At 43.2% G+C, this 21,160-nt stretch overlaps 1 long non-coding RNA gene across 1 annotated transcript; it reads right to left on the reverse strand.

Annotated features, from left to right (window-relative positions):
• Positions 1-710: 710 nt before the first annotated feature.
• LOC111934457 (uncharacterized) lies at positions 711-4,245 on the reverse strand. The gene is made up of 2 exons (XR_002867221.2): positions 3,811-4,245; positions 711-2,634 (listed from the first exon to the last, which is right to left on the reverse strand). It is a non-coding gene; the product is annotated as an uncharacterized LOC111934457 (long non-coding RNA).
• Between the last annotated feature and the right edge of the window lie 16,915 nt (positions 4,246-21,160).

The following is a 21,160-nucleotide window of genomic DNA, read 5'->3' on the forward strand; positions in this document are numbered from 1 at the left end:
GGCACTTTGACCCGTTGCTGAAACACTGGGTTTTGCAATTGAATAAACTCAACAACTGAAAACACTCTGGATCTTCATTAGATGTCTTGAAAGTGAAGCAAAAGGCAGTTACTCCAGTTGTACCCATGGATAATTTGGTATTGTTTTTTTTTTAAAAATAGTTTTGTGGTCTGTTTTTAGAAAAACACTCATTTCTTGGTTTACTTTAGTTGCCATAAATTGCCTAGTGCAGAGTCTGGTCCACCTCCATTCGTTTATTTTCATGGAGTAGTTGCACAAAACCTGGTAACAGCAAAGTAGGAAAGCTCTTTGGTTACTCACCAGTAGCTTCCCTTGCAGAATTGCTTCGTGGCTCACACATGGTATGAAAAGGGACACGGGAATTTTCCTGGATTCACTAGCACTCGCTTTGTTTACGTGTTCAGTAGGACGTTGGGTGACTAAAGGGAGGCTCCCTTTTTAAAGTATTTGACTTGTGCTTTGAGGACTTAGTTGCCACTGTGCAAATTGTGCTGTAATATTGTACCAAGGATCAGTGAAAGTGTTTTATCTTTTTTAATGTTGTTTGTATTTGACTGGGTTTTATAAATGTAAGAAAACAGAGTGTTGTATTTTGATCTGAAATTTGCGTATGGTAAAAGTAACTTTGCTTTATGTATCGGAGGTTTGTTCAGAACTTGAATCATTTTATAGAAGGGTACAGACCAAAATTAATTGTCTTAAAGGTGTTTAATAAATTAACCAAATAAAACATTGATTGTTTGAAAACTTGTTAACTGCACCTTCCGCTTTTGTTTTTTATTTTTAAAAGGAAGAACGTAGTTCAAGATTTTCTCTCAAGGTCTTACAAAAAGTGAAAAAAAAGAAGTAGATTTTATAAATATCATCTCCCATGAGTTATCTGTTTTATTATTAAACATTCCAACATGCCAGAAGTTTAATCAAAGGGGAAAACCCAAAGGAAATAAATGGAGGAGGAAAGGCAATGAGGAAATGAGGGGAGGCAGGATCAATCCCTCCCTGGCTCTGCCCAGGCAGTAAATGCTTGTGGTTGCTGGGCTGTGGATGTTGTCAGTGGCCACCCCAGAAAAAATGGGAGTGGGAAGGAGCTTCTGCTCACCTGGAAAAGCTCTCATGTTTGTTTCAAGGTACCCATTCTCCCCAGCACTCGTCCCCTTCACAAATACTGCTCTTCCATGTGACCTTTCAAAGCGGAGGAGAAAAGTATGTGAAGCATAACTGCTCCCAAGGGCAGGTACAAACAGCTCCTTCCAGGGCTGCCTGATATTCCGACCCTTGGCTGTGTCACAGCGTGCAGACGCAACCCCTGCAAGTTCAGAGACCTGCACATTTTTAAGATGCCAAGCAGCTGCAACTCCAGTTGAGCAATGTTTTACCTTCGTGCTGCCCTGCTCCCTGCACTGGGGTACCAGCCCTTGCCTCAACTGGGGCTGCCTCCCCTGGGTTTGATCTTCAGGAAAATACCCAGAGCTCTTTCTACCTTTTCCTAAACAAAAGGAGTGAGGCAAGGCCAAATGTGAGGTAGGAGTCAAGGAAAAGCTGAGGTTTGGGGCAGCTTGGGCAGGGGGAGAGAAGGGGGAAGGCAGCATCATGGCTTCAAAGCAGAGTGCAGAAACCAGGTGCTGTAAATATGTGTTCTATAAGATGGTGGGAACTAGGACAGAAAAATGAATATTTGTTTTATAAATCCCTGTTCTTACTTAGTTCCACAGCCATACCAAGGTCCAGGACTGCCAGCCAGGTTGGTGCAGGGAGCCTGAGGCCTCCAGGGTAAACACAGACTGATGATAGGGAATCTCATGTTGATTTACCCTTGTTGATGGTGTTCCCATGGTTATGGCTGCACAGATGGGCTCTGCCATATCTCCCCTGTCTTACTGAGTCTTAGAAACAAAGACAGGAGAGTGAACTTGGATTTATCTTTATTCCACAGCCTGGAATCCTAACAGAAAAGGAAGAGGGCTGCTGCCTGGTTTCCTTTACCTCTTATGCACAGAGGAGATAGAACTTCAGAAGTGCCCGTTTCTGCCACTTTTTAACCCCTCAAATTTTTTTCCTTAAGTCTCACAGGAGAAATCCAGAACTGGTTCCTCAAACAGGATTTTCAGCCGAAGCTCTTAATGCCTGGGAGCAAGGCCTCTCTGTGCCTCCTTAACTGCAAGGTACTTGCCAAGAAAGCAAAGTACTGAGTTTACACAACTGGACTTGTGACTCTGGTGATTTCTGTGTCACAGGGAGTCACAGTTGTTCACTAGCTTCTACCTCAGCCTGAGAGAGGAGTGTCCCATCAGCTTTCTCCTGGCAGGAATACACTAGGAGAGGCATGCAGTTGGCAAAGGATTCCTTCAGGTTGGAGCTGCTGTGGAGGCATCTGGGTGTGTGAGCAGCTCCAGCTTTGCTGAACCAGGCTCTTCCCAGGGCTGGTGCCTCCTTGGTAAGAGGTGGCAGCTGTGTCCTTTGCACAGCCCACGTTTTGGAGCCATCTTTCAACAGGCTGAGTTTTCCATGTGAAGAACAAGCTTCTGGCCTTCAGAATCTCAAGCAGTGAGACGCTGCTGTTCACTAAGCTCCATCTTACTGAGTTGTCCCTTTGCACAATGATCACTGGAAACACTAAAATTAACAGAATTAATTGCTGTTCAGAATTCAATACCACTTTTTGTCTGGAAGCAGCTGTAAAGGCAGAAGATTAATGTGGAGTCATTTGAGCTGAATGTTTTTGCCACTCCACAGATTTCTTTACTTCAGGTGAAGCCAATAGCAGCAGGATCAGAGCTGTTACTTTTGCTTTTTCCCCAGCATATTTGGGCATGCACAAGCCAAGCTTTGTCACATGTGGCCTCTAAGGAATCGTGAACCCCAACACTGTGGGCTGGGCTGAAGGAGTTGGCTAATGGAGAATTTACGGTAAGAGCAAAATGTATTTTTAACCACCAGGATATGCTTATCGTCAGGAAAGGGCAAGCAGCACTCCTATCTCTCCAGGGAAGGGGAAGTGTTGAGCGTGACTTTATTTTTTTCCAACTCCTTTTCAAACTGTGAAAGGGTTTTTTTCTTGCTGAGACATGTAGTTGGATTAAATCAGGGAGTTACACAGACATCAATCCTGGGTCACAGGTGAAAAATATTAAATGCCAGGCATGCAGTGTTTTTCCATTGCATGTGATGTACGTTCAGGAAAGACCTTTGGAAAGAGTGCTTTGAAACGAATCTGTTTTGTGTTTTAAAATACACCAAGAGCCCATCCAGAAGCTTTTAATTTTTTAGGAAAGCTTTGATGTTTTCTGTGCTGAAGAGGAAAGCAGATTCCCCTCCTTGTACCCCACCCCGTGCCTCTGGAACAAGCAGCACATCAGGTGCCTGAGATCCTGGGCTGCTTTTTGGTTTGGGGTGCTTTGCCCAGAAGGGCAAATGGACTTGTCCCCTTGTTTGTCACTGCCTGCTCGGACTCTGCCACCCGGGACACCTGCGCTCGCCACCCGAGGCGAGTCCAGGCTTCTCCTTTCCAGCAGCAGGGCCCTGACATTTTTTATTTTCCACAGCCGGCGCTGCTCTCCCTTTCCATAATCCTGCCCGGCACCAGGAAAGCCTTTGAACGAGGGAGACACCGCGATTTGCTCGCAGGACACAGCACTGATGCCTTTCAGGCCACCTGGGCAAAAGGGGCTTGGCTGATCCTGCAAATACCTGCTTGCCTGTTTTAGTCAGCGGTTGGAGTCACAAAGGAAAGAAACGCTTTGAAATGCTAAAAGCTGCCTGACCAAAGGGACGGGCTGAGGGTGTTCCCACCTGCCTCGTTCCATTCCTACGTGCGCTGCCCACCGCCTCCAAACCAGTCTCGCCTGTCCTCCCGCTGTGTCCTCAGCAGCTGCCGGGCCTCCTCTCCCCCTTCTCCCGGCTCCCCGTCCTCGGGGAAGGTGTTGGGGTCCGTGGAGCTCAGATTTAAAAGCCCGGGCACAGAAACAATGGCGCGGTGCCGGAGGCGAGGCCGGGGCGAGGCGGCCGGCAGGGCTCAGTCAGGCCCATCGGGGCCTCGGATTTCCCTTCAGCGCTGGATGCGGTGACCCGGCAGGGATGGGGAGGGAAGGTCGGCTGGGTTTGTCCCGCATCTCTTCCCCTGCTGTGGCCGTGTGTGAGGGTGAATCCCGGCAGAGTGAGAGGCTCCTCGGGCCCCTCAGCACCTTGGCAAGGGCCTGTCTCTCCCCATCAGCTGCCCGTGGAGCTGAGGGCAATGCTCTCCTCTGCGAAGGGCTTGTGCTTCAGGTGGGGTGTTTCTTTGACTCTTGCTATCTGTGCTTCAGGAGGTTTTGCTGATTTGCAATTAAATCTCCTTTCATGTTGGTTTTAATTGCCTTCTCAGTTCCCCATACTACAGAGTAATGCTGAAGAATACATTTTTAGCTTTTCAATTCATCTCCTCCTCATTTCAGCTGTGTCTGTGCTTTTCTCCTTGCTGTTGTAGTGTGAAATATTCAGGGAGAAATGTGAGATTCCCTCATCTGAAAATCATGTACCACATCTTAGAGCTTGCCATGAGGCACGGGAATTTTCCTGGCTCTACCTGCTTTGAAGAGCAAACAAAGGAAAGCTGCAAGCACTACAGTGTCTGGTCTTGGCAGATGCTTTGGAGACCAGCCCATTTTCATGTAAATTAGGTTGTTGCTATTAGTTTATTTTTTTTTTTCCAGACCTGAGTGATTCCTCGATCACTTTTCCATTTTCATGAAGCAGTTCGTGAATCACATACATGTAAAATGAAAGAGTTAGCAAATGCTGCTTCCCTTTGATGTAGGGTAGTCCTGCCTTCTCTGTTCTTAACTGCTCCCTGGAATTTTCCATCTTAATATGAACATTTCAGTGAAAGGTAACAAAGAAATCCCCTCACTACTTTGTACCTGTTTAAAGAAAACAGGTAGGTTGTGAAACCTAAAATGAAAACAAAACTGGTTTGCAGCTGAACGGTTGTGTAACCCCCGATGTTAAGAGATGAGAGAGGAAAGGGCCAAGGAAGAACATTCAGAGACAAACCCTTCAGGTGTGAGACAGTGGCGAAGGTTAAACAGTCCCTGCTCAGGGACTCCTGCTCCTGTAACCTTGTGCCATTGTAGCATTCTCTTGTGTTGTAAAAGTGGCTTTAAATGCAGACATGCTCCATTTGTCTCCATTTGGAGATGTAACATCAGGATCAAGTGCACCACAATTCAGTTCAATGTTAACATCTTTTCCCAACCTTTTTTCCTTCATGCTGATGGCGTTTTATGTTCTTGAGATATTAGTTTGGTGGCTCCTTTTTTTTTTTTTTTTTTCCTTTAATCCAACCTGTTCCTTGGAGCTGATGCAATTAAAATGGCACCACCCTCAGACTCGGAGATGACAGATGCTTCTTGGATTTGCTTTTCTTTGTGCACATTGTTATAAAGGTCCTAAAGATTAACTTTTTCTTGCCTAAATAGATGCTAGGAATAACTTAGGGGTAGTATAGCTGTTGGCTACTTTATCATTGACTTATACCTTCCTGAAAAGGAAGGTATAATATTATTCCAAATTTTTTTGTATCTGTAGAAGTGAATTTGAACAAGAAGTCTTCTCTGTTTCCACTTTTTCAGTCTCATTGGCGGTGTGGTGAGAGAACATCTTCCTACAGGATTTCCCTGGTACATTCAGTTCTCTGGATGTGCTTTGAATTTGTGGTTAAATGAAGAGATGTCCTTCTTTCTTTATGACTGCATTTAACCATTAGGAAAGACAGTAACTGAGTTGGAGAATGCTAGAATGATGTTGTTTACTAAAGGAAACAGCGATCATAACAGCCACAGGCTTCTCTATCCCTTTGTTGGTTTCAGAGAAATTGGGGAGGAAAAAATACTCCGCAAAATTTCTTGGGCTGAATCACCACTGTGTTTCCAACGTGTGATGTCAGTGTAGCTCTTGGGGCTGACCCTGGCTTATGAGCAGCACTAAGAGCTCAAAGTAAGGCCCTAATCCAACAAATATTTAGAGCTCTCCTTAGACTTTTATTTGCAAAGTCTTTGCTCTGACATTGTGAGGCACCTGTGAATGTAGCAGACTGCTAGACAGGGAAGTGTTGCTTGGACCTAGAATGGCGCGTGGTTGAAAGCAGAACAGATTGGGAAATCTGAAAATTCGGAGGACCAAAGGAGTGTGTTCTCAGCAGAACTTCTCACAGAATCTTCCACCACTCCCCCACGGTACCAGTTTATTAAAGAGACCTGAAAAAAAAAATCCCTAGTTCTTGCCAGCCTGGGTGACTCCTATCAGAGCTATGACAGGTTTATTCCATTTGCAAGTTAGAACAAGTTTCTCCTCTCATTTGAAGGTACATAATTATCAAGATCATCCTTATTGCTACATCTCTTACCATTGCCTATAATCTTTGGGTATTTGCACTTTCCTGGCACAGTCCTGATTGGCAAAATAAAGCTTGCCTGTGTGATAAGTTTAGTGTAAGAGACTCTTCCCATTAATGCTGGATGCCATGAATCAGAGTGATTAAGTGATTTGTCCAAAGCACAAAGCAGATTTAGTGTTTCTGCACTGCAGTCCTACTAAATCATGAATGTTATCAAATTCAGAATATTACCTAAAAGTACTAAATCCTAATCTTGTAAATGTGATCTGTTTCTATTTATATTGGAGGCCTCAAACCTTAACCATTTGTATCTTCCTTTTAAAAAAAAGAGATCCCAGTAACTTGAAATTAGGGTAATTTAAATTTTCTTCATGCTGAAAAAGTGTTGTTTGGTATCAGAAAAGCACCTAAAATTTTATGTTTTTCTCAGTTAATCATCCTTGCTTTGGCCAGCTGGGGTAACGTACCCTGCTGTGTCTCAGTGAATGAGCTGCAGGTGAGAATGCTGGAGAGGTGAAAAACTCAGCAGAGATAAAGACAAATGGTCAAGCAAGAGGATGGAGATTTGGTCCCTGGTGGCCTCAGTTCTGGTCCTTGCCCTTTGCACGTCTGTGTGAATGGCAGGTGAGAGAGAGGCAGATCTTTGAATGTGCCAGAAAGTTGTTCAGGATGATCCTCTGAGCTCTTGGCTTCAAAGTCAGGTCATACCTTGGAGGAGCTGTTCCTGTCAGAGGAGCACAGAACTGCCTGGCCCTCAGTGCTGACCCTTGATGACTGAGGCTCTCACCCCTCCTGAATGAGGCTGTTAGAGCTCCTACAGTAGTTCCAGAGGTTATTTGGGGAGCAGAGTCATCTCGATGGTGTGTGGACATGGGCGAGAGAGAAGAGGCTGCTCAGGGAGGTGGCTAATACCATCATGGTTGGAAGGACTTTGCTTGGAGCTTCTGCTGTCTGTGAGGTAAGTGTAATTTCTTGGACTACTCCTGCTCTGAAAGTCCCCTCTAGCTGCAGGGGCAGACTGGTATCTCCTTTGCCACAGGGCCCAGTATGATGCAAAGAGATCTCTCTCACCTTTCATGCCTCTGTGCACAGCAGTGCTGCTGGAAGGGGGAAATAAGAACAAAATGAAACTGCTCCAGCACCTTTAGACCTCCCTGCTCACTCTCTTTGCTGTTCTGGTCATCATAATCCCCTCCTGCTCAACAGAAAGTATATTCTCCAGGGAAATGGATCTCCTGTGAATGCCCCTGAGCTTCTGATGGCAAGAGGAATAAGTTCCTTCCCTTTCTAAAATGGCCTCTTCAGTAGATTTACGTTTCAATTTGCCTTTATGAAGCTACTTGGTGACAAGTGGTACTATAACCTTCTCTGAGGCTCCCCACCCAAAGTTTTATGGAAATTGTATGTAAACTTACTCTCAACATGAGTGATAACCATGAGATAGGTTGTGCTTGAATTCCATTTTGTTCATGGCTGTCCTGGGGCTCACCAGTGCCTAGTGTCCTAGCAGGGGTTCCCTAAGGCGTGCATCAAACCTGGAGCATCCCAAGGGGTAGGGAATTTAGGAGCAATGGTGACTCATGAAACTTACTGGGTTCCAGCTTACGCTCTCCAAGTCCTCCTGCTGCAGCATCAAGCCCTCCCACATGGCAGTGGAGTTGTTCTGCCACATCAGCATCATCATGACTCTGTCCAGAAAGGAGCTGCCTGCACCCACAGGGAAGCAAATCCACAGTAGATACTCAGTGCAGAAAACTGTATGTGGCTGCTGTTACAGCCAGGCAGAAATGGACTGGCTCCCAAAATGGGATGGTGAGCTGCCTGGGTGTGCAGTGCAGGAGAACATTACACGCCTCTTCCCTCTGGCGCTGGCCAAGCCCAGCCTGCACCTAGAGCTAACACAGCCAGGGCCACAGCTTTCCCAGGGGTGCCAAGGTGTTGAAAACACACACAGACTTGGTCACGTACTATGGACTGACCATATGCTGCTCCCCTTTGCTTGCACATGGTGCCAAATCCCACTTCCTCTGGTGCTCTTTCAGTATTTGCAAGTGAGGTCGTGTGTCTGAAGGGTCAGGGACAGGGAAGTCTGATCAGAGCCTTTAGCTCTGTGTACATCTGGTGGGGTCTGCTCCCTTTCTGTGGCTCCTCCTTGGCCCTATTCTTGTCTTTCTTTCTTTTTTTTTCCCTCTTAAAAGGGATTTGTACCTACAAACAGTAAGCTCCCTTGGGACTGCCTCTGCTTCCCCCAAGATCACCACTGTTTGTGTTGCCATGCTGGAGGTGTGAGACTGGGGTGTCACCCAGACACATGACTTTGGGAATAAAGTGATTTATAGCCTGAGCCCTAAATAGGACATGAATCCATGTTTCATTTGCTCCTGGTGGCTTACACTGAGAGATCTGTGCAGGCTACTTCTGTCTTGCTTTTTCTTCCCAACTTTGGTGTAGCTTTCACATCACTGCATATAATTATGCTAGCAAAGAGGGGCTGGAGGGTTTGAAGAGCTGAGGAAGGTTGGCTTTTTCCAGTTCCTGTTAAAGAGGCAGTAACTTCTGCAATGAGTGAGGGAACAGGCAATTCTCCAGTCCCTGTGCAAAGCCAGGGTATCAGGCCACAGGCAGAAGAAAGAAGCAGCTGTGTCAGCTCCCCAGGTATTTGGGGACCTTTGGTCTGGTGCCACCAAAAAAATCACAGGCATTTCTCATGCACTACCCTGAGAACAACTGGACTGTTTACACCACCATTTTCTGGAATGGGTTTACATGCCATGCATTCAAACTTTAGTTTGCTTTGTCCCAACTTTCCTGTGCAGGCAATCCCTAAGTAACCACGTTGCCCAAAATTACTTGCCCACTTGAATTTGGATAAGTACATGCTTTCCCAGCTGGCTCATTGTTCTGCTGCTAAATATTGCTCAGATATCCTAGCCATGCCAAGCCTGATTTTTATCTGTGGATTCTGCAAGGCAAGCTGTGCAATGCAAATTATTCCGGTGTATTTGCAGGTCTGTGCTGAGGAGGAGATCCCTGGAGCTCGATCCTTCTGTTTCCCAGTGAGTCATTATTGTTATGTAGGTTGTATTGCCCCACCATTTTGAGATATGAAACGCCGGGGTTTTGCAGGTCACTTGTCTTTTGTAAAAGAACACAGTGTCACAAAATCTCTGTGTGTGTCTAGCAGGAAACCTGCATTCCAGTGGTGATCACACTGTTGCTTGTATGCAAACCATTCTTCCAAAATCTCACCCAAAATCTATCTCTAGGCAAAGGCGGTGTCCCTTTGAGGCTTCACGGTGCTCAAGCACTTAAGGAAGGAACTCTGACTGCAGACAGTGGCTGTTAGCATAGCAAAGTCTAAGGACATGCAGGCAGCTTTCTGCAGGCCCTTTTGTCTCAAGCAAGCAGTTTCAACCTTTGCTTTCATTTAATAACCCCAACAACCAAGAAAAGGTGGGGGAATCTTTAAATAATTATATGTTCATTTGATAAAGTGCACATAAATGACTGCTTGAAAATTTTATTAACTCTTGAAGTTACATTCCAGTTGCTCTGGTTAGATATCCTTTCTAGACAGAGGAGGCAACTTTACCAGCTGCCTCTATGTGAGAGAGTTTGTGGCTTCTTTACATGGAACAAGGCAAGAATAGGTTAAAAAATCTTCTCCCACATAGTACTCAGCTATCTCTCTGCAGTCAGGCTGGGTGGATTAGCTGCAGTGCCAGGAAAGAATGATGATCCTCCTGCACCCACTTGCCTGTGGGGAGGGCTGACCCAGAAGGGAGCTGTGAGAGAGTAGGGAGTGCTCAGTGAGAGGAGGCACTTCTGCCTTGGGAGCAAATTAGAGCATGTTTGATCACCAGATGGATCTAGGACATCCCCACAAAGCTCAGCTCTGCATGAGAAGTCTTATGGATTAAATGAATGTTTGGATCTGAAGGATCTGAATGCTCATAGCTGCCTTGTGCTTGCTTTGAGTTTACTCTGAGCCAATACACACTGTCGCAGTGATGTCTAGGCCTGTTTTCTCCCAGGCTTGGGTTTTTGCAAGGAAACCCCCGAGTTTCCTCTATTTGCCCCTGCTTCATGTAACCTGCCCTATCCACAGCTGCTGCAGTGGGGAATGATGTGCTAAGGCACGGAAGGACATGTGAGGTGTCACAGTAGCAGTGACCTGGCAAGACAATGGACACGGGTTTTGAGTTTGCTACTGATGATCCCCTGCATAGAGAGGGGTTTTCAGACTGTTCTGGAGGCCCAAACCAGACAGTTTAGGTGATTTCAGCAGAATGCAGCCCAAGATTTGACTTTAACTACCTTTCCTTGTATTCACAACTAGTTTTAAAAATATGCCAGCAGTAAACAGCAAAATGTAGCTCACTTTAGCAAATGCAAGAATATAGGCTCTTCTGTTTTCTCTGTTTTCATGCTTTATTTGACAGTGGTTTTTGACTGACTTCCAGCAAGGCAATAGTCAACCTGACTAGTATTTGTCACCTCCTATGAGCTAAATATGATTTGGATTTTATTTACCTCATAGTATTTCTTTAACAAGATGTGAAACTCACTCTCTGATGTGAGGTTTTCCTGGAAAAAAGAACTCCCCACGTTGCTGTCCTTACACAAAATAAATAAAACCTTTCTGTCTTCTTGCCACATTTAGATCTATATATATCCCTGGTACACAGAGGAGATATCAGCTTGGCAATTGTCACACTGAGGGAAAATAAATGAATTTACAGTAAAGCCTGGTTATTGTTTTTAAAGACCTATTGAAAGGAGAAGACTGTTCTTAATTTTCTCTCATAATCTCATTTCAAGATGTTTAGCTCATAAAGCTCTGTCAGAACATGAGGCCTGGACTTTTATCTTCACTCTCCAGTTGAAAGCCTGGAGGACACTCTGGTTTTTCACTCCTGTCTGTGGTCACGAGGAGAAGCAGTAGCCAATGCTGTGCAGGATCCTGTGGGCCACTGCCGGACCAATTCCTTGTCCAGAAGTGAAAAGAGCTGTTAATCCTGCCTTGTTTGCTTTGCACACCACACCCCTGCTTATTGCCTACAATCTAAATTACAGAGGCGGCCAAACTTGCTTCCTGTTCCAAACAATAGCCCTGGCTGACACATCCCCTCGTAATGCATAGAGCAAAGTGCTGGAATGGCTGTGGGCTTGATGGGCTGGGGCTGTGGGCACTGGTGAGACCCACAGAAGGGTCACTACCTGCACCCCAGACAGGATGAAGAAAAACTTAGGGGCTGCTGGTAGTGTGCTGTGGAAAGAAATGACCCTATGGAAGATGTCAATTAGAGAAAAGATGTCTGGAAATATGGGGAAAACTTCCTGAAAAGAACAAGTATGAACAAGATCATCAAAGGCTTATGAATTTAGTAGGAATTCCTATAGGGAAGCTAGTTTGTAAGTGTCCAGGTGTCTCAAGGTATGAGTCATGCTTTTCTCTGTAAGAAAGATAGTATTTTGTTGCAGAAAATATTTTCATTCAATAGTTTTCATTTGAAGGATCATACATGGGATTATAAAATCTAATTTCCTCAGTTTGTTTTACCTCTTCTAGGAAATGTATGCAACAATCAGAGCTGATGTTACTCCTGTTTAACAGCACTATAGGGAAGAGTTATGCTGCATAGGAGTCCCTCTGCAAACAAAGGATATCTAGAAAACTTCCCAGATATTTCTCAGGACCTGTACTGGATCGCAGACAGATGTCATGGAGGATGTAGGTAAAAAACCCAGCATTTCCATGTATAAAAAATGTGTTCACAGTGTCAGCTGGCATGGGCACGTTGCTGTCCTCAGAGTATCTGGCTACCAATGCTGAAAACTTCTGATTCTGGTATATCATATGGTCTTGGGGTGTGTAACAGCTTCCAAAACAGGAATTATCATCCTCTTGTTTGAAACAGAGAATGTCACAGTGCATGGACATGGACACTGCTGCTTCCCGGTGTTTCCCCTGGTGAGGTGCTGCTGGTTCAGTTGTTTACGCTGCAGTTGAACTGGGAGAATAGTGAATAGTGCAGAGAAGGGGTGGTGAGTCAGGCCCATGATTAAGTGCAGGAAAACAAGCTGTGTGTGCAAAGTGATCTGGGTACGGAGCTGGAAAATCCATCCGACCCCTTGTGCTGCTGGTTTGAGGAGACTCGTGTTATGAAAGTTCCTGGGCCATTAGTCAGACTTATTTTTCAGGGGATACTGGCATGTTGGGAAACTTTGCATTTACTTCCATTTTAATGTTCTTTTGTTCTGCATTCTGACTCAGAATAATACCTTTCCCTGTGAGACAGAATTACAGCTGGAACCAGAGTACCAGGATACCAGATACCTTAATCCGGTATCTTAGAAATCTGCCTCACTGACAGCAGTTAGAAATCTTTATCTCTACCCCCAGTTTCTCAGGGAATCCTGGGCATATCTTGTGAAGGTTCTCTCTCCCTGTTTTTATCCTTGCTTTGGGATCAGATGACGTCTGGCTCCATTGCTTTCTGAGCCTTTGGATAATTTATTCTTTCCATTTCTCTTCCAGAATGATCTATATGATCCTCCCCTGGGACATTTTAATGTCTGGAATGAACTCCCCCATCTCATCCAGAGAAGACTGAGGCAGATGATTAACTGTAGCCAAATCTACCCCTGTTTCTCTCTAAATTATCCCTTACTGTCTCCTCCTTCCTTCCCTTGGTTTTAACGAACAACCTCATGAAACATCTGACTTCTTGTTTTTTCTAGGGAAAAATTTTAAACAAAACCACATTCAGACACACAGACATACACACACAAGGCAGACAATGAATGCTCAGAGACAACCAGCAGCATGCTCACAGAGGCAGGCTTATATACAGATACAATGACGTAAATCAACACCCAGAAGCATTTATTAAATTACCCAGATATATACACAGAGGGACAGGCAGATGGGTTAAGGCTGCTTTTTTATTGGTGGATAAATGAAAACATCACTTTAATACCCACAGGAGAGTATTTTGGAAAAGCAGTGTCAGCAGCACATATTAAAGATGATAATATCTCTTTATTCACTCTTGCAGACTAATTGGCTTGTCCTAGGAAAGGTCAGCTACTGCTGCATAGCAAGTGTGAACCCATACACATTCATAATCAAAAATCAGTGTGAAAAAAGCATAGCAGTCAATCCCAAAATCATCCCTTGTTCCCAGGCAAAGAATGGTTCCTGGAACTTGCATCCCTGAACTCCCACTTTTGATTGCTCTGGACAGCCATGTCTTCCTTTTCTCTTGCTCAAAGACATGAGAGCAAACTGTACAGTCACAGGAAGAATTATTCCCAGAAGCCAGCTACACAGCTCTTAATGCTTTAAATACACTTTTCCTTGAATGCCCATCGTCCTTAATGTATGGAGCATTAGCTCCCACACCAAATTAAGGAGGCATTTTAACCATAGATGTAAGTTAACTGAAACAACTGCATGAATTAAAGCAAATTAAAACAAATGTCTGTCTTTTCAGGCCCACATTCAGGATTTTGCTTTAAAAACTACTAAGCTAAGATAACTGTAATTTCCTTAGATGACCTTGAACTGTGGGACTCATCTGTATCTTCACTATGGTTACAGTGAGGTGTAAGTTACGTACTATGAGGCCTCTAAACATGACAACTCAGCCCCATCATCCCTGCTTACACCTTCCTACCCACTGCCCCAGTCCTGCTAACTTCACCCAACATTTTCTTTGCTTCTTGTTTCACTGTTTAATTCAGATAGTGTTTAGGACTGTAATGATCTTTGCTCTTGACTGCAGGACAAACAAGAGGCCAAACCCCACCTGCCTGCACTCACAAACAAGGCCTGGAACACAGAATGCCTTTATTGTCCTGCTGTTGATAATGATAACCCAACCCTGCTCCATGCTGCCCACGTTGCATCCACTCCCTTTGCTCCCATCACCTGTGTGGCTGTGGTAAACAGATGTAAATTGATATCTGCCTTGGTGCAATTTGCTGATGGAGTTAACCAATCCACAAGATGTTTTGCAGCAACAGCTATACCATCCCTAATGCTCCCAAGGTCTTACTAGAGGCTCAGGAGCTGGTGCTGGATAGCTGGTGTTTTCCTACAATGTCTCATTCTGCATTTTCATCTTAAAGCTTTCTATAGCATTAGTGAAGAGCTTAATCCAAATGTACTCTTTTTAGCTTAGGTTTTTCATGTTCTGAAAAAATAGCCTTATATACTGGAAGAAATTTATATATCATAGAAAACACCTCCATTTTGCAATGTTGTAGTAGCTCAGAAACTCTGATTTTGATGGTCAGCTGCAGCCTTGGGCTCTATTAAAGTTACAGACATAAATGATTTCTTCTTTTTAATGATTTTTTTTTTTTTTTGCTTATGATGTGTGATGCATTTCTTCTAGGTATATGGTACAGTCTGTCCATTACTGACCATCTGTTCTTTTCAGAGAATTCTCTGGATTTGTCATCTTCTTGCTATGTTGCATTTCACCTGGTGACTGTCCTAAGCAAATGACTGTTATTTTCTATTTTCTGTTGCCTTTTGTATTGAAAGGCCTTCAAGGATATTATACTTTCAAGAAATAATCTATGCTCTGCTGATGGGCAGGTAAAAATGACAAGGTATGTAATGACCAAAGTTCCTTTACCTGTATCTGTGAATCTATAACCATGAAAGATAACCACATTAAATTGATGCACCTCACTGTCCTTTGTATCTGTTTACTTATACTTCTTAGGCCAGGGTCTGTGTTAGATGTATTTACAGTGTTCTTAGGACAACAAAGCCTCCAGCACTGGATGATGTGTATTGTCATCAGATAGGAGCACTTTACTTTTTTAAAGTAAAGTATACTTTATAGCCCAGCTCATATTAAGGTAAGGATAGGACTGTAGAAAAGTGAGAGAGTTTCAGCGGCCTTTTGTGTAACATTGTTTTGAAGGGATTGTAACACAGGATTTTGTAATTTCATTATAAAAACAGTAATTAAGGATGTTTTATCTTCTCTTTCTATTGACACCTCTTCACCAGAGAACCTGTGATACTAATCCTGCTAATACTTGATGCTTTTTCTCTATTCTGCTTTTTTTCCTTCCCTTGGTCTTTAAAAAAATAATCCAAGTCTTTCAGCAGTTCATCCACTTCTAATTTCACTTCCCCAATTGTTGGTTCAGTGAGAGAAGATACACTTCCCTAATCTGGTGACTAGTTTTTTCTTTCTTAGCTATTCTTCCTCTGTTTTGGGGAAACTTCACCTTATTGTGACAAGCTCAGAGCTCTGCATCATACCCCATACTTCCCTTTGACTTTTTATATTTGGTTGTGTTACAGTGATGTTTTATATGTGCCAAGAGCTAATAGAGCATTTCAAACTGATTAGCACTTGCTGCTTGGAATGACTGGTAGGATGCAATCTATTGATGAAATAGGAAATATTAGCTGGGGGTGAGAACAATAATGCAGACAGTGTAATGGAAATGGTGACTTTTCACTGCATGCTGCCAAATGATATTTTTTTACATATATCCTGATTTAAGCATGAAAGTGAATCAAGATGACAGCCTGATGAGAGCTCACCTTTTCCAGGGCTTTTTTCATGCCTGGGTGTGTGGGTGGCCCTGGAAAAAGGCCATAAAGAAGAAGTTTAGAACTGCTGTAAGTTGGAACGGTGAAGGTGAGGGATACCTTAGCTGTACTATCTGGTTGGGAGAAGCAAAGTGAAAAAGGAAATTTCAGGCTCTTTCCTCTCTGTATCTTCTGCTTATCTCTTTCCTACTGACTTTAGGGTTTTTTACTGACTTTAGGTTTCTTTTAGTTGCCCTTTTATTTCTATTTGTTTAATCCAGATTTAGACCTGATATTGTAAGAGTTGGGACTTCCTCTTTCCACTTAAATTAATCATTTCACCACAGAAATTCTGTTAATTCTGCTTCATTTGAGATACATTTAACCTACTTTGTATCGTGCTTCATCCCACTAAATCAGATCTGGGAAAAGTCAGACTGGAGTGCTGCTCAGATCAGCAGATGGCAGGCTCCTTCTAGCAATTGGTACCACCAGCTTCATCCTACATCCCCCTACATCGGAGCATCTGATGATGACAGGCAGAAAAAAAAGTATTTCTGCATCATGCACTCAAGAGTGTGCACTATGTCAGTGAGGAATCAAAGATATATTTGTCCCCAGGGTCTGCACAGCTCACAATCAGCCCTGTGCTGTAATGTGCATCCACCGGGAAAGCAAGAACCCAGCGACTGAGTAATTTGGAGAAGAGCAGAAATGTGAATGCCAGAGATGTCAGAGAATTGCAATCTCACAGCAGAGTCTGATTTCCCACTTACTACTCCTCTGTGAGGTGTCTTTCAGAGTTACTGTTAGTCTCGGGAGTGGATAATGAGAAATTTGGGGAAAAGAAAGAGCTTCTTGCAAATTCAGTCTTTATTTTCTGTGCCTGTGATCAATGGTGCCCTAATCAAGGCCTTCCTTTCCTCAGGGGCAGCTACTTCTTGCAGAGTGGGTTCCTTTAATCTTTATCTATTTAGGTTTAAATGTCCGTCACCCCTTTTGGGAAGCAATTCAGTTGCCCAAAGTTTTATGACTTACTGAATCCTCTTAACACCATCACACTGATTAATTTAAACAGATACAAATGCAGGACTTTTAGCATTACTGAGACTGGATCTCTTTGATGTTTTAGGTGTTTGCTTGAATGTGTTGTATTTCCCAGTTTCTCTAAAGAGTGGTTTAAAAGTATTTTTAACAATACGGCATTGTTATGAAAATGAGCTGACTAGTGAGTCTGATAGCAGGAATTTGCTCTGAGTCGACAGTGGCAATTTGCAAGCATTGACTAATGAATTCCATAATCCAGGCAGCACCTCTGTGAATAAGGGAAGAAAGCTCCATTATCTCTAATATGCATCGAGGATCCAAACATGAGAGGAGCAGCTGCTGTGTAAGAGTCTAAATGGATATTGAATACAATTTGGGAATTCCTGGTCCTTGTTGCTCTGCTTGGAAAAACCGTATGTATCTCACATCTCTGAACAGACAACTCCCAGGGATGTGCTAAGCAGACAAGAGAAGTGGGTGTTTTTTTGTTACAGAAAGCATGATTGTAGTAGGCCCTTACAGCCTCTGTCAAAAAAATTCAGTGAGAGACAATAAAAGGAGATTTATATTTTCTTTCCTCTTCGATTGACTGGGAAAAGAGTTTGCCAAGTCATGTGTTAATGTTGTAACATGTAGACATGTTAACATGTAAAATGAACCAGGAGTAATTAATAGTGTAGCAAGTGATTATTATTTCTTTTTCTTGTTTTCTCTTTTAAAGCATACAACAAATTCTCCAAAGCCCCTGTGGGCCCTGTGGTGAGCACATCCCTTGTTGAGGCATCTAATTGTCCGTGTCTGGCCCTTGCCACAGCTGCTCTGTTAGTTCCCTCATAGCTTGACAAGTATCCACTGTATGGGTTTACATTCAGACAAGGTGACTTTAGTCTGTATTTTTTTTCCTGCAAAAGTTTTGGCACCTCAGGTGTTTTCTCATGGGTATTCCAAGCCACTCACCACTATGAAATCTGTGCTAGTGGCACTGAGCATTTGACACAAATTGCTGCTTTCTTTTCCTTCACAATATCACATTTCTTTTGTTTTAAGACATGGGTGTAGATGGGTGTTACTATGCTTAAGATGGTATGTCAGGAGACTGCTTCTGTGTTAGCACACAAAAATGATCTCTGCAGAACACCTGATGGAACTGAGTGTAGATCTCCAAGAGACCAAATGCTGGAAATGCATAAAAAGTGGCAGTTTTCTCTTAAGACTGGAATCCCAGGTATTTGCAAGTGTTTCTGTTAATGCTCTTTCCTGGTTTTACAGACATACAGCTGAGCAGATGAATATTCTCAATAATATATGTCACAACTGAATTGGTTTTGGAAAAGAGGGGAAAAAAAGTCTGTTGCTGACCCAGAAGTCTTATCTGCTTTAAACTGGCAGGTTTACTTCCAGTGGGTGTATCCATGGTGGGTATATCCCAGGTTTCCAGGCTACAGTGTCTTTCAGGAAGCGATGCTTCTGTTTACAAAGCCTATTATGAAATGGCAATGAATAATAAAAAAAGAGCAAGATACAAAGAAGTGCAAATGAAAGGGCAGAGTCCAGGAGTGGGCAGAGTCCACAAGTAGGGTACAGAACTGGCAGGTGTGTCTGAATTGCCTTTCTGTCAATGTCCTCTCTTCTGGAGAAAACAGTTTTACCTCTGCTCACTTCCCTCCCAGCCCCACGTTTTAGTTTTGGTCCAATTGCACTGATATTTCTGCAGAGTAGAACAAATCTCTATCTCCTTCCCTCTTCAAATTTGACCTGTACCTAGAAGCACTGACTTAAAGGAGCCTCTACTTGGTAGTAGTATCAACAATAAAGAATAAACTATTCAATTTTCACTTTCAGAGGCTGTGTTTCTTTTGTAGCACAGAAATGAGGTATTTTGTAGAAAACCTCACAAATTCTTGAATTATTCAAAACTTCAAAACTGATATCATGCCCAGAAGCACCTTGTGAGTAGCTAGAGGTATATTTTCACTGATGTGCTTTTTATTGTGAATTATTTGCTCAGTGTTTATTATTTAAATGAATGATTGTCTCATATTCACGATAAATTTCTAGTTAGATTTGTTCATTTGGGGGGGAAAAAAAGAAAACATGCAGCAATTCCCCAAACATCACCTTGAAATACTGCCAAGCATGTATACCTGAGATGTCTGTTGTGCTGCATGGAGCCAGAAGAGGAAGTCTGCAAGAACCAAAAAGCCAGGATTGCAACTGATCCAACTTCTGTTTGCTATAATTGATAGGAGATGTGAAGAGGGGTGTTAATTTTAATGTGTTCAGCCCTGGGTCACACAGTGGCTATTTACTGCGGGTTGGGTAGCTAATGTGCATTTTGGTGAGCTGGGCAGCCAGCAGCCTGTTTCAATTTCACTTGTCTAGACAGGGTTTTGGGTTGCCCTGTTCTGGAAGGCAATGTGAGATTTCATGCCTTGATCTTATCGTGCTCTGCTGAGTTTACTTCAGAGAGAAGAACACCTGCAGCCTGAGAGTGGGGATTCACGGAGAGCTGCAAATGCAGCTGAGGATTTGGACCTCTGTCCTTGACAGGTGTTGCTAGGAGTGGCATTTGCAGTGTCTCAGTGGATTTCAACACTTTGGAATGGTGGATTTCCAGACTTGGATCCTTTCAGGTAACTCATGGGTCGATCGCTGTAGACCAGCCTCGATTTTTTGCTGCCTTCTGTGGAATACAAGTGGAAAACAACTGCTCTAATTTGCCAGGAAATTCACTTAAGGACACCAGACTCTTACATAACATCCTCCCGTTGTCGAGCAGCTCTGAGAGAGGAAAACTGTAGTAGATTTAAAACAGTGGTTTGAGCAGGTGGCTCATTTACACAAACTTTCACTGGAATAGTCCCACTTTGGTTTTATTTCTGAGGGAAGTGATGCTGCAGGTGAATGTATGAGAATAGTCCTACTATCAGCACAATTATCATCTGTACCAGAACAGTGCCTTGAATCAAACAAGAACAGGTCTCCTTTGTACCAGGCACCCTATGAACTCCTGGAAACAGACAGTTCCTGCAGTGAAAAGTTGCATCTAAACAAAGATGTCCTTTTCTACTCTGGTTTGCAAGTATTTTTTATTATTATTTTTATTACAGTTCCATTCATATTTATAGATATGAGTAGATGTGGGTTTGTTTCAGGGTAAATGTCTGCATCACTCACCCCTTGCAGTATATGTGTACAAAGCTTTGTGGGAACTGCCTGTAATGTTTACTGCACAATGACCAGTCACTTTGCTTAAGTTCAGGAGGTAAGTGATTACCAGGACTACGAGATACTGACAATTTGAACATCTATAAAAGAGATTTTTGTCTTCCTGTTGGTTGTATTATGTATGTCATTAAATGAGTGGCTTTCTTCTAACCTTTGCCAAGTTACATAATTCTGCATCATTTTATCAACTAATACTTGGGAGTGCTCTGGAGACTTCCTTGCTTTTTATAAATAATTTTGATGCTGACATGCAACAAAAGTATCCCTCAAATTTTCTAGTAATTGATAGGATAAAAACCCTTCCTTTCTGAAAGTGTTTAGACAGCAATTCTCCTTTAAAATGCAATCCTGTTTCAACAGAATGCTCTGTAACAACACACGTGATGGACATGCTCACTGTAATTGTGGTCCAGCCGGTCATGTATTGTCTTTGACAGCAGCCACTACAAAAGGTTTTATGGCAAAGGCTCCCAAGCCCTTCCAGTAGCAGCTTGCCTCTCCAACAGATAATCTGTGTGTGACTCGTGATGCAAATAGATCAGATGAAAGAGCTTTTTCTGGGGTGGGCTGGTGATGCTGCCTGCAACTACTGGCACTTCTCTTGGCATGGTGACCTATCTGAGAACTATTGCATGGGGACATGCCCCCAGAAACCAAGTCAGGGCACACAGTCAGCTCACCACAGAGCAGACCTTCTCCTAACCTCCCTCAGTCAGAGGTGAGCTTACACTAAAAGGTTTATACTTTCTCTGAATATATTGCAAGCACAATCTAAAACAGCCGTGTAAATTCCTTCTAAATTCTGGACCTTGGTAATATGCATTGTGAAGGGTCTCACAGTTCAATGGCATGTGGATGTATTACCTAAAATGTAATTTTAAAAAATTGGTCCTAAACTGATCGTGCAAATGAGGAAATGGGAAACA

Source organism: Cyanistes caeruleus, chromosome 12 (genome assembly GCF_971803275.1).
Source record: "Cyanistes caeruleus chromosome 12, bCyaCae1.hap1.1, whole genome shotgun sequence".
In the NCBI taxonomy this organism is placed as follows: domain Eukaryota; kingdom Metazoa; phylum Chordata; class Aves; order Passeriformes; family Paridae; genus Cyanistes; species Cyanistes caeruleus.